This window comes from Mastomys coucha, unplaced genomic scaffold (assembly GCF_008632895.1).
Source record: "Mastomys coucha isolate ucsf_1 unplaced genomic scaffold, UCSF_Mcou_1 pScaffold20, whole genome shotgun sequence".
Classification (NCBI taxonomy): domain Eukaryota; kingdom Metazoa; phylum Chordata; class Mammalia; order Rodentia; family Muridae; genus Mastomys; species Mastomys coucha.
In genome coordinates this window covers 110,843,127-110,855,395 of record NW_022196903.1, presented here as the reverse complement: position 1 = coordinate 110,855,395, position 12,269 = coordinate 110,843,127, and the positions used below count along the sequence as shown (strand labels likewise).

At 45.3% G+C, this 12,269-nt stretch overlaps 2 long non-coding RNA genes and 1 pseudogene across 3 annotated transcripts in view; 1 reads left to right on the top strand and 2 right to left on the bottom strand.

Moving 5' to 3' along the window:
* The window catches only part of LOC116099467, a 33,918-nt gene that overhangs the window by 11,712 nt on the left and 9,937 nt on the right, over window positions 1-12,269 (top strand). The window lies entirely within an intron of this gene.
* On the bottom strand, window positions 4,986-5,446 carry LOC116099464 (annotated as a pseudogene).
* LOC116099465 overlaps window positions 10,169-12,269 on the bottom strand; it is a 16,362-nt gene continuing 14,261 nt past the window's right edge. Inside the window, exon 3 of the long non-coding RNA XR_004122255.1 lies at window positions 10,169-11,753. This is a non-coding gene — a long non-coding RNA (uncharacterized LOC116099465). The remainder of the gene's footprint in view (window positions 11,754-12,269) is intronic.

Sequence of the window (12,269 nt, the reverse complement as noted above, 5' to 3'; positions counted from 1 at the left end):
TTCCCTTCCCTTCCCTTCCCTTCCCTTCCCTTCCCTTCCCTTCCCTTCCCTTTCCTTTCCTTTCCTTTTCTTCTTCTCCCATCTTGTCTGCAGTTTCCGCTTCCTCCAGTATCCCCCAATGCATCTGCCTTAGATCCACCTCTTTCCCCTTTCTTGTTTTTGTGGGCACTGAACTTACAGACACAAGCCTACAGTCAGTACACACGTATACACAAAAGGACAAAATGAAACCTTAAAGGTTTCCATTGAGAGACAGCTGTGATTCTAATTTGCCATTTTTATAGCGGACGTGGGTCCTTTCTTCCTCAGCCACCAATGCCCACCATTTGTTCTGGACTCTTAGTGTTTCAGCTCTAATATGGCACGGGCGGGGGGGGGGGTGTTTCTTTTATGGTCTTGTCTGTTTGGTGTTCTGTATACCTCTTGTCCTGGATGGGCATCTCATTCTCTAGATTTTGTAAATTTTTTTTCAGTGACTTTATTAAAAACATCCTTTAACCTGGAATTCTTCTCCTTCTTGTATATCCATTGTTTGTAGACTCTCTCATTTCGTGGTGTCTCAGGATCCTGCATATTCTGTGTTTTTTATTGTTCAATTTTTTTGTTTCACTGAATGACCCAGTTCCTCCACCTTGTCTGCAGACTCCAGTCTCCTTCTTCCTGTGTGACCCATCCTTTGGTTGGGCTTGCCACTGAAGCTTTTTTTTTTTTTTCTTACTGAATTTCTTTTTATATCCAGCTTCACTTCAGTTTGGGTTTCTTTCAGTATTTTTATCTCTATTGAATTCTATTTTCATGTACTGGATTGTCTTTATTGCTTTCAGCTCTTTGTTTGTGTTTTCTGAGCTTCAATTAGTTTATTCCTGTCCTTTCTCTGCTAATTCAGGTGTTTATTTGTGTCTCCTTTGAATTCTCTAAACTCTTTGAACATGTTTATTTATAATTGTTCTTTTGAACACCGTGTCTTGCATTTCGTATCCAAACTTGGTTGTTCATGTTAGGGACTATTACTATTGGATTGGTGCTTTAAATTTTTTAATTACATTTATTTATTCACTCACCTATTTATTCATAATTAATTAATTATATAAATAATATAATTTATAGAATATATTATAGATATAACTATATGGCATATAATTATATAATCATATAATTATATAATTAATTAATGAGGTTGTGGTTGTCAGGGTATATACATGCTGAGCCATGATTGTGGAAGTTGAAGACAACTCATGTGAGTCCGTGCTGTCCCTTCCCTATGTGGGTCTTGAAATTTAAGGTCATCAGGCTTTGAGGCAGGTGCTTTGATCTGAGCAATAAGGAAAGGTAAGCTCAGAGAATAAGGCTGTTAAGCCCCTTGGACTCCGGTCACCCTGGGCCCGGGTGGGATTGTTCTGGGCTCTGGAGTCACTGGTGTAGCTGAGGCTGGGTGTTTGAGAATCCTTTTTTTTTTTTTTTTCCTTTTCTGGAACTAGCCATTCTAGGGCAGCCTTCAAAAGAGGGTGTGGCTGGAAGCATATGAGCTTCCCACAGGAAATAGCTCCCTCTGTTGGTAACAGGCGAGGATGCACCAGAAACCAGGTGGCCATATGTAAAGGGTGCCTTGAAGAGAAGAATAGGTTCACCGAACTTGTAAATAACTTATAGGCAGAGAAAGTTTTTAGAGAGGTCACCAAGAAGGGAGATTAATGCTACTGTTTTTAAATATCTTAGGGCGAACTTTCTGGAAATGTGTGTTCTCCTCCTTAACAGGACAGTCAGGCTTTCTGAGTCCTGTGGTCTCTGAGCCCCAGAGGGCAAGAGTGCCTTGGTATACTGGGCTCTGTAAAACGTGTGTGCGTGTGTGTGTGTTTGTGTGTGTGTGTGTGTGTGTGTGTGTGACTTATCATCATCTTCCAGATCCAGATGTGTGATCTTTCTTTTGGTTGTGACAGTCCCTAGCTAAAAGCGTAGTGGACTTGTTCTCAATCCTCCTAAGACGGAGACAAGAAGAATTGTGTCTGGATCCTAGAAGACGATGCAGAATGGACTATTGATATTTAAACAAAGAAAAAAACCTCAATGGGCCTTTAGAAGAAGGAAGATGAACAGCTAGGGCTCTTATAAAATGGTTGTTCCAAGAGTATCTCATTCAACATGAGAACTGAGTTGGAAGTAGGGACCCTGGACAAGCCCCAGAAAGATGATACCACCCAAAGCCTTCAATCAATCATCTCCTCTCCAGGAAAGAGGTCTTCAGGATAGTGTCGCTCTCAAGTTCAGTTTCCAGTGAAATTCAGGCCTGGGTAGAGAAGGCCTTGACTTCTAAGTACCTCATCATCTAGGTGGTAAAGCAAGGAGTTGGCATGTTGACTCTGAGCACAATCTGAGTGGAGAGCTGGAGCGTCCCCAGAGTCTGGGTGTCACCAGGAGTAGATGCTAAGACAAAGTTGGACTCAAGGGTGACCCTGATGATTGTGATAGCTTCAGCTACCCTGAAAGTAGAATTTTGTGAAACATCATTCATAGATAGGCAGCATGGCTGCTCCATCACTGCTGCTACCACCTGCTCCTGAAAGATGCTAGCATAGGAATATCTGCCTCCATCCTTTTGATGTGGCCTCAAAACCTACTGAGTTAGATCAGGAGAGGGCAGCAGCTCCACCCGGCTGTCTGCACCTTTACGCAGGTATAAGCTCAGAGATCTATGAATCCAGAGTTCTTGGTTGGGAAAATGTTGCTGTCTTTCTGATTGCTGAGCTGGCCCTTTTCACTCCAGGCACAGCACACTCACTCCGTGTCTGTCATCTTGCGGCAGAGAATATCTTGACAAGTAGCCATGGTGTCTTAGTTAGGGTGAACAGATACCATGACCAAAGCAACTCTCATAAGGACAACATTTAATTGGGACTGGCTTACAGGTTCAGAGGTTCAGTCCGTTATCATCAAGGTGGGAACATGGCAGCGTCCAGGCAGGCATGGTGTAGGAGGAGCTGAGAGTTCTACATCTTCACCTGAAGGCTGCTAGAGGAAGACTTGGTTCCAGGCAGCTAGGACAAGGGTATTAAAAGCCCAAGCCCACAGTGGCACACTTACTCCAACAATGCCACACCTTCTAATATGCCACTCCCTGGGCCAGGCATATGCAAACCATCACACTTGGCAACCAATTGAGCAGAGCAATATGGAGGTAGCTAGGTCTACATTAATGCTGATGGAACTATTGACAATCTCTTTTGAGAGAGATGGGAGGGTCTCAAGAGTCTCATATAAGATTCCTGTCTCCAACAACTACTTGGTAGAAATGAAAGTATATAGGAAATGAAAGGTTAACAGAAAGGGTACCAGTTATCCATGATGGGATGAGACCTTGTGGTGATGGAGCTGTTTGGAGGTTACTCAAACTCCTGTAAGTAACCCTTCCCCCATGCTCTGTGAGGATGCTCAGTAAGCTCATTGGTCTAAGGTGGACTCTGTCTACTGCTGTCCTATTTGGGTTTAGCAGAAGGTTGTGTCTCCAGGAAAGGGGCATGCAACAACACTGCTGAGCCTTAGAGTCATGGTGAGAGCAGGAATGGAAGTCATTTCTCTCATTTATGTTGCCTGGGAATTAATGAGGACTTTCTAAGGTCTTTGAGAACATCTGTTTTCAATCACTTAGGAGTTTACACTTGCAAAGTAAAGGCACCCCCACTTCCTAGGAAGTGTTCTTTCTTTCAAACTTCAAATATGATGGAGAAAAGCAGAGCTGGGAACCCCTCCTTCCACCCTGAATCCCTTAGTTGCTCCTGCCTCCTCGTGTGTGTGTGTGTGTGTGTGTGTGTGTGTGTGTGTGTGTGTGTGTGTGTGTGTAGGTCAGAGGACAACCCTTGGTGTTGGTCTGAGACACCTGTTTGAGACAGGGTTTCTCTTTTGCTGCTGCATATACCAGGCTAGATAGTCCTTACCCTTCCAAGACTTCTGACTCCACCTGTCATAGAAATAGAAGTGCTGGGATCAGAGTCATGCTCACATGTTCAACTTTACGTGGGTTCTGAGGTTCTGACCTTGTGTCCTCACACTTGTATGGCAAACACTTTCCCTGCTGAACCATCCCCCCCAGTCTTGGGACAATTTTCTTAAGCAATTAGGGCACTGTGGCTATGCCTTCTGGCAGGCACCAAGTAGGTGACATTTGGTATTCTGAGACGTTCAGCTGCTTCTAGCAAAGGGGCTGTAAATAGGAGAAAAGGGAAAGAGGTCTGGCTGTGGGCAGGCGGAGGGGATAGCAGAGGTTCTGTTGACTGAGAAATGTCTCTTGAACACAGGGGCAGGCACTGTGCAGGTGGGCCCATGCTAGCTCTGAGAGGGGTACTTGGGAGCGACCTAGCCACCCAGGGAGAAGCAGAAATGGGTAACAAAGCTTCTTGCTCCATCCCCACCCTACTATGAGATGGCACACAGAAAGGGGAAACATTCTCCAGTCCTCTGGGGTTGGATCACTGTGTGGTTGTGACTGCTGAGCTGGGTTCCTAAACAGACCGGGTGGTAGGCAGACAGGATTGGGCAGTCGATGGAGGCAATCCTAGCCAGGAACTGCATCGCTACCATTATCAATGTCCTCTCGACATGGCCATCAGCTCCTTAATATCTCTGAATTCTATGGGCCTTCACCTTGAGTCTGGGTGGGTTCTGACAGCTTCCACCAATGCAGAGAGACAAGTAAGATGCTGAGCCACATGGTTGAATCGAAATGAATGCTCTTGGGACACACACTTGACTGGGAACAGAACCGCCCCAGTACTATGAAGCTACATACAAAGATTTCAGCTGATGGCGCCTCCGAGCCTCAGCTGGTTCTGGCATCTTTTGGAGAGAGAAGGGAGTTTGTATGTGTGCCCTTTCCAGTCCCTCAAATCTCATGAGGCCACCAGTGTGTGATGCTGATGACTTTAGCCCAAGCCTTATCACCCAGCACAACATTCAGGTTGAGTTTCCCCTTTCTTTATAGCTCGTGATGGGCATTGTGTTTTTTTTTTCTTCTTAATTTTTAATGACAAAAACAAAAATATACCTAAAAGCGAAGCTTCTGGAAAAACCATTTGTTCTTCCTTGTCTTGTACTGCTCCTCAAACTTGACCTTGGCCTCCCGCCTGGCCTTGCGTTTCAAAGCTGGGTCCCTGAACACATCCTTATTGACAACAGTCTTGTCCAAGGAGATATCCACAGAGTACCTCATGGGCATGAGGTGGTTGTAGTTATAAACTTACACAAAGGACTTGATCTTGGATCGCCTGGCGATTTTCTTCTTGCCCATGGCAACTGTCACTTTTCAGGGATAGCGGTCAATTCTAGCCACCAGGGCATGGCTGTAAGGGCTGCCCGAGGTGCCATCGCCAATGTTCTTCACGATGACGGCTTTGCGTCCAGAGTAGCATCCAGCCAGGACCAGCACCACTTTCCCAGGTTTCATGAACTTGCCCATTTCGACAGCAAGGAGTGGACACTGGGCAGAAAGGGGGCATTGCATTTTAACATGTGAATATTGGGAGACACTGAAAATGTATTAAACGACAATAGCTACTGGGCGCAGTCTCTTAGAATACCAGCTTTGATGCCAGCTGGGCCACTGGAGAAGACTCAGCAGGAGTGGCACTCTCATTGTGCAGAACTCCTGGCTTAGGAGCCAGAGTGCAGGAGAAAATGGATTGTGTATGAGACCATTGTGGTAGAGCAGCAGGCAAGCTTGTGTGCAGCCCAGACACGAGCTCTTTATACCTGTGTCCTGTCCCATGTTTGCTGCCAGTGACAAGGGATGTTTGAGCCATCCTCGTTTACAAGTGAAGACAGAGAAAGAGAAAATGTAGTGTTTATCCTGGAGAGAGTGCTTAGGGCTGAGTGGAAACTAGGAATTACCTTGATAATTAGATGAAGGTTTATAGATTAAATTAGAAAAGAGATGAAAATTAGATTTAAGAAGGTAAAAATAAAATGGTACCTTCTGGAAAAATACAAGCAAACATGGATAAAACGAATTAAAAATAAATTCCGCGAGCGCTATGGCATTAACAGTGTAGTTGGGAATTAGTTCAATAAAATTCCAATTTCTATTGAATTGATTTCTGATTAAAATTAGGAAAAATGCCTTTGAAGGAAATAACTCTCCTTGCAGGCACATTATACTAATAATGTGAATGCAGAAAAATCCTATCTTCCCATGTGTGTGAATCGGAAATGTCTCACATGCGAACTGTGCTCACAGCCCCATAACGTGCTGAAGGCCAAGTCAAGAAAACCATCTTGAGAAGCTCCAGAAAAGGAAGTGACCAGCCAGACCTCCCTGGGGCCTCCCTTACTGCCCTCTCCTCTCGAGTGAGCTCATCTCAGCCTCACCTCTGGGTGTCTTCTCTCTTCTAGCCTTCAGCTATAGGTCACAGTCTCCACCACCTCTCTCTTACTGCTCCACCGCACACAAGGAGAACACACACTCTGGCTGCACTTGCTTTAGTGTAGAATGCCTGAGGCTTCCTTTCTAGCCCTTTGATATTGCTTAGCCTGGCTGGAAGATGCTTCCAGAGCTGGTGTGAACTCTGGCCTTTGGAGAAAGTCTCATATCCCAGTTGCTAGATAATAGAATCTAGAAAAATAAAGAAAAAGCCATCAGAGGTACTCACACAGGGGGCAGATCTTGAGGGACAATGTGACTTACTTCACCTGCTCCTTTGGCAAGGAGGTGAGCAGGGGGTCAGCAAAGCTCCTTTTACTTCAAGAACCCCTTATCCACGGCCCTAACATTTAGTGGTTCCAATGTGCTTTCTGCTTTCTGTGGTTCTCCATAGGAGTGTTCAGGGTTAGGGTAGATAGGGAAGCGCATAGCAGATGGTAGGGCTACAGGACCTTTCTATAGAGACCTACATCAGCCGAGGCCATCTGCAGCTGGCCAGGGACAACACTGACTGGGTCTCTACCTTGACCTGGCAGCCACCCATGCTTCAGCTTAAAGCAGTCTTCAGGGCACCCTGACCCAGAGTGGAGGCTTGGAATGGGCAGGCACAATAATCCTCATGTTCTTGAGATTCTGATGCCTGTAGGCATAAAGTCAGTTTATTTGTAATCTGCAGTCCCTGAAAGGGATCTATTGCACTTTCTCCATGAGGCAGGCTCCAAGTCTCAGGCGCACAGGAAGATGTCATATCCATCCTTTACTGGAGGGACAGAGCTGGCAGAGGCTTTGTAAAGGAAATGGTAGAAGAGTTGAACTTTAATGGATGCACGCGGCTTCATAATTAAAGATGGACATACAGGAGGAGACCAGGGTTGAACACAGGAGGACCCAGAGAATTCTCCATAGACACTGGGCTAGATAGTCACATGGGAGGTGACACTGGAGCTACATCAGGGTATACAGTGGCTTCAGCGCTGGCCTCCAGAAGTCTCCGTGTCCTCCTGTGAGAGAGAAAGAGTAGAGACCAAGCTCTACTTGTCATGCGGAGGAGACATGGGAGTCTTTGATGTGTTAATAACCGTGAGGTCCTGAGGTAAGGGCAGGAGAGGCTGTTGGCTGGAGCAGGCAGAGCTGGCTAAAGCAGAGCGAAGGTGGTCAGCCAACTTGTGCTGTGTGAGATAGAGAAGATGTGGGTGTTCAGGTGCAGCCCCAGCTCAGTTCTTTCCCTTCCAAGAACAAACAGAATGCCTATAATATCATCAAAATGGTGTGTGTATGTGTGTGTGAGAGAGAGAGAAAAAGAGAGAGAGAGACAGAGAGAGAGTGACAGAGAGAGGCAGAGAGGGAGGGGGAGAGGGAGAGAATGTGTGTACAGAGGATAAAACATGAATCTATTAAGGGTTAAAGATTTGCTTAAGAAGAAGTAAATAACTTTTATGACTGGCAAAATCCATCAGTTTGGACTAAAATCCCTGTTTGCATCTCCAAGTGCCTTAGAAATGCTGGAAGAGGTGGATTTTTGAATAGCAAAGAGAGAGCAGGTCTGGGGCCAGCCTGCTCATGTTCAAACTGAAGCTTTGCCTCTTAGCTAGCTGTGTGTGAGCTGGGCTGGCTACTCAACCTCTCTGTGCTTCAGCGCTCTCCTGCAGAGGAGTGACTTAATGGTATTTATTTCCTAGCAGTTTCAATGAGTCTAAGTGGGTCTAAACACCATTGTATATGTGTTGGCTTTTACTTTCTTTTGCTGTCAAATTTAAATGGTTCAGAGTTTGATAAAAGCAAGATAACAAAGCTTAGAGGAGGTTGTAAAAAAAACCAACTGAGTCATAAATGTAGGCAAAAGCTTGCACATAAAATTAAACATAACAAGCCCGGCTTGCAAAATGAGTAGAGCTTCTGGCACAAGTGGTACTTTTCATTGTAGGGACTGTGGTTATTAAGTCCTCGTGTGATTTTTGGCATCTTTTCACTCTTTTGGAGGATATTTTTAATAGTTTTGTTTCCTTCTAACTACCCTAATATGACTTCATAATGCTATTTGGGGAAACTAGGGGTCTTAAAAGTGGGACACTGAACAACACACTGTTGCAGACTGTTCTAACAGCGGTGTCAGTCGCCAGTGCGCAGGCGCAGCTGCTTCTGGCTGGCTGTTGCCAGGCTTGCTCACGAGCTCATGAGCTCAGGAGCTCACGAGCTGGGGCATTTTCTGAGGGAGTGATAGAGAAGAGTCGGGCCTGGATAATATTACATGCCACACCACCGATGTGTTTTCTTTCTGTAATTTTATTTGCTACCTGTCTTTCATTATAAAATGTTTTAGCAAATATTGGAAAGAATTTAGGAGATTAGGAAACCGTATCTGGTAAGCCTTCAAGTAGGTCTGTTACTGCACAGATCGTTGTTTTTGTGGTTTATTTAAAAGGCTGGGTGTAGCATTATGCTCTAAATATGGTTTTCTTAGAGCTGGGTGTAGCATTATGCTCTAAATATGGTTTTCTTAGACTGTGGAAGAATTAAGGTTAACACTGGGGATTGAAAATTCACTTCATTAAAAAAAAAAGGCTGTACTCACTTGCTTTCAATGAAAATGAAGTCAAATGGATCACACACACAGTCACACACACACACATACACATTTCTAAATATCAAGGTAGTCGGTCCTTGGAATGCAAATGCACACTTTTATGATTGGATTGCATTGCCTCAGTCATATTTAGAACGGTGTAAATATTCCCTTTTGGATTTAGAGACCCACAGGGAAGTAATTTTATATACTTTTTTATTTATTTGTTCCTTTGTTAATTTTCTCATATATTTACTGAGGTACTGGGGCTAGACCCAGAGTCTCTAGCATGCTTGGCGCCCCCCACCACTGAATTACTCTTGGTCAGTATTGCTCAGCTGCAAGTTGTGTAGGCTGAAGTTGCTTGTGTTTCTTTTTGAAAGGATACATTTTAATTTGCTTGGGTTTGCCACAGCTGGCTCGCCCCTTATCAAAAACAATCCCATAGAACATGGTTCTGTGGCTGTTTTTCCTGCCCAAAAATGCCGACTTCAAAATTATTGGGCAACTCTATTTCATCCTGCCAAGTTAGGAGAAGGCAGGGGAGAGTGAAGGCAGCGTCCTGAACTTCGCCATGGGATGGAATCCAGGAGGCTTATGGGAAGAAGCTTGCTGGGAAATGGACCTCATGGCCCACTGTGATTTCATAACTCCGAGGGCCAAGCCCTGTGGGGTTCAATCCCTGAGTGAGCTGCGGTCAAACGAATGCAGTCAGCTACCAACAGTTATTTCAGAAAAAGAGGGAAAGAAACCGAAAGTGGAAATCGTCCTTAGTCCTTGACTGCCCTGAGGTTGGTTGGTTCTCTGTGTTGAACCCTTTTAAGCCCCGCTCCATTCTATTTCCCCAAACCAAAGAGCCTCCATCTGGTCCAGGGCGGTAACGGCTCATTCTAGCTTCTAAACAATGTTGTCAGGGCTGTAGAGATGGGCCAGTGCTTAAGAGTGCATACTGCTTTTACTGAGAACCAGGTTTTAGTTCTCAGCCGGTCACAGTGGCCTGTGACTCCAGCTCCAGGGATCTGAACACTGAACCCTCTTCTGGCCTATGTGCTTTCACACATACATACCCACATATACATCATACACACACACACACACACACACACACACATACACACACACGCACGCACGCGCACACACACACACATACACATGATCAAAAATAAAATAAATCTTAAAAAAGAAAGAAAGAGAAACTCTTAGCATGCAGGCCTATAATTCTAGCGTTGGGGAAGGTGGGCTGGGCAACACAAAGCTCTGTTTCACTCCCTCCACCCCCCACCCCCACAAATGAACAGAATAAAATGAAACTCTAGGCCAGGAGGCTAAGCCTGCCATGGAGGAAGCAGAGCTGTCCCCTGAACAGGTAGAAGGAAGGGCTGGGCTGGTTTTTAGCAATCTTTCCCACATGCTGGTTTGGATGACTCTCAAGACCTCTTTTTTCCCCCTTAGGTGAAGCTTGCTATAATCACAGAGAGCCCTTTCCAGCAAGCCGGAGGAGGCCCTTCCCAGCCCTTCCCAGCGGCTTCATCATCAGAGCCAGCAGGCAGCGGTGCTTTTCAGAGCGCTCGCCACCTCCTGCCACTGCCGTGCTTCCTTTACCCATCAGCTTCTTTTCAGTGCTCTTTGCAATTGAAGGTTCTAGATAATGTGGAGGGAATTCCCCCGGTTGCCTTTGGATAGCGGTGGGTAGTGTGTAGCTGCTCAGGGAGCTCACTGACTCAGTTGCCTTTGGATAGCGGTGGGTAGTGTGTAGCGGCTCAGGGAGCTCACTGACTTTGCAAGGAGGAAGGGAGGAAAAGACACAGCAAGTTTTCCATGAATAAATAAAACAAGGACAGTTTGAGAGCCAAGGATGGAGAAAGAGCATCAGTTCAACCTCTGGCTCCTTTATCCTCCTTGGCTCTCTGGCATTGGTTTCATAGTTGTAGTTAGAGCTGGAGACATAGGAGGTATGGAGATGTTCTGTCATGTTCTTCCCTTCAACCAGGGGAAAGACTGGCTCCAGCCAGTGGAAGAGCAGATGCACTCTGCTGAGAAATCCATAGGTTTGTTTTAACCCTTCTGTTAAAGATGTGTGAGAGATGTTCACAGCTCATGGTGTGCAGTCCCAGCATGGGTCTGGATTAGCATCATGCTGGACCCTTCTCCAGGGTTTATGTCCCTTACTGTCACTTACTACTGTCCTGCCAGGTGATTAGTGACATGGTTGGGAGTTGGGACTCAAACTCAGGAGTCTAGACCTCAGCTGTATCACAGCATATGACCAGGGTTGATTCCCGGCTGAGGTACATGAAGGTGCACTGGTCATTGACACCATTGTCAAGTGTATTTACATCACCATGGCCTGTTACTAAGAGACTGATTTGGTCCTATCTAATGTGTCTCTTTGGTCCTCTTTGGCTTTGATGTGTTCATTATAATTCAAATAAAAATCTAGTGGCTCTGGGACCCTGTTATGAGCCTGAAAAGCAGGCTTGAGGGTTGTAGGTTCTGTGCATCTATTTTGCAGTTATGAACAGTATGAGGGTACAGGGAAATAGGGGAGGTGGGCCCAGGCCACAGATGTGTTTTTCTCTAAGGTGGCTGGGTGTGTTTTCTTGTAAACTACAACTGCAAAACAGTAAAATTGGATGCCCTAAAAATTCACAATAATACGACTTTACAACCGCACCAGAAATATTCTTGCCACAAGAGAATTATGTTGATTTGATAAAATGAGCTAAATATGGCCCACACTTGGTCTTCTGTTTTCTTTTGCCCTTTTCTTTCTTCTTTGTTTGCCTAAAAAACAAAACAACAAACAGCCAGAATCAGTATATATAGCTCAGTATATATAGTTCCAAAGTGATAGAGTGAGCGGATACTCAGTAAATGATAGCAGCTGTAAAAGAGAATTCACTCATCTGGCTCACCTCTCATCCCAGGCTAAGCCTGCTTGAGTAATTCCTCACTTGAAGGGAGTTATAAAGAGTTCTGACTAATACATACTACAATAAACCTTAAAACCCAAGGACTTTAGTAAAAGCCCGACTTTCTCTCATGTCTTCACATAATAAAATGCTTCCAAGTCAGAGAGAGCACGAGCAGAAGGGAGAACGCAAGAGACAGAGCGCAGAGCACTCAGTATCCTTTTCAAGCGCAGGACTCTGTATCCCCCACCAGAGCTCCTAAGACTTTCCCCAGCTGGGATGCCTGGGGCCTCTTAACTGCTAGGTGTTTGACCACTGGCCATCCCTTTCCAGCTCTGGTCTTTAACCAGAACCTGGGAGCTCAGCCACAGCCCAACCTTGGTCCCGC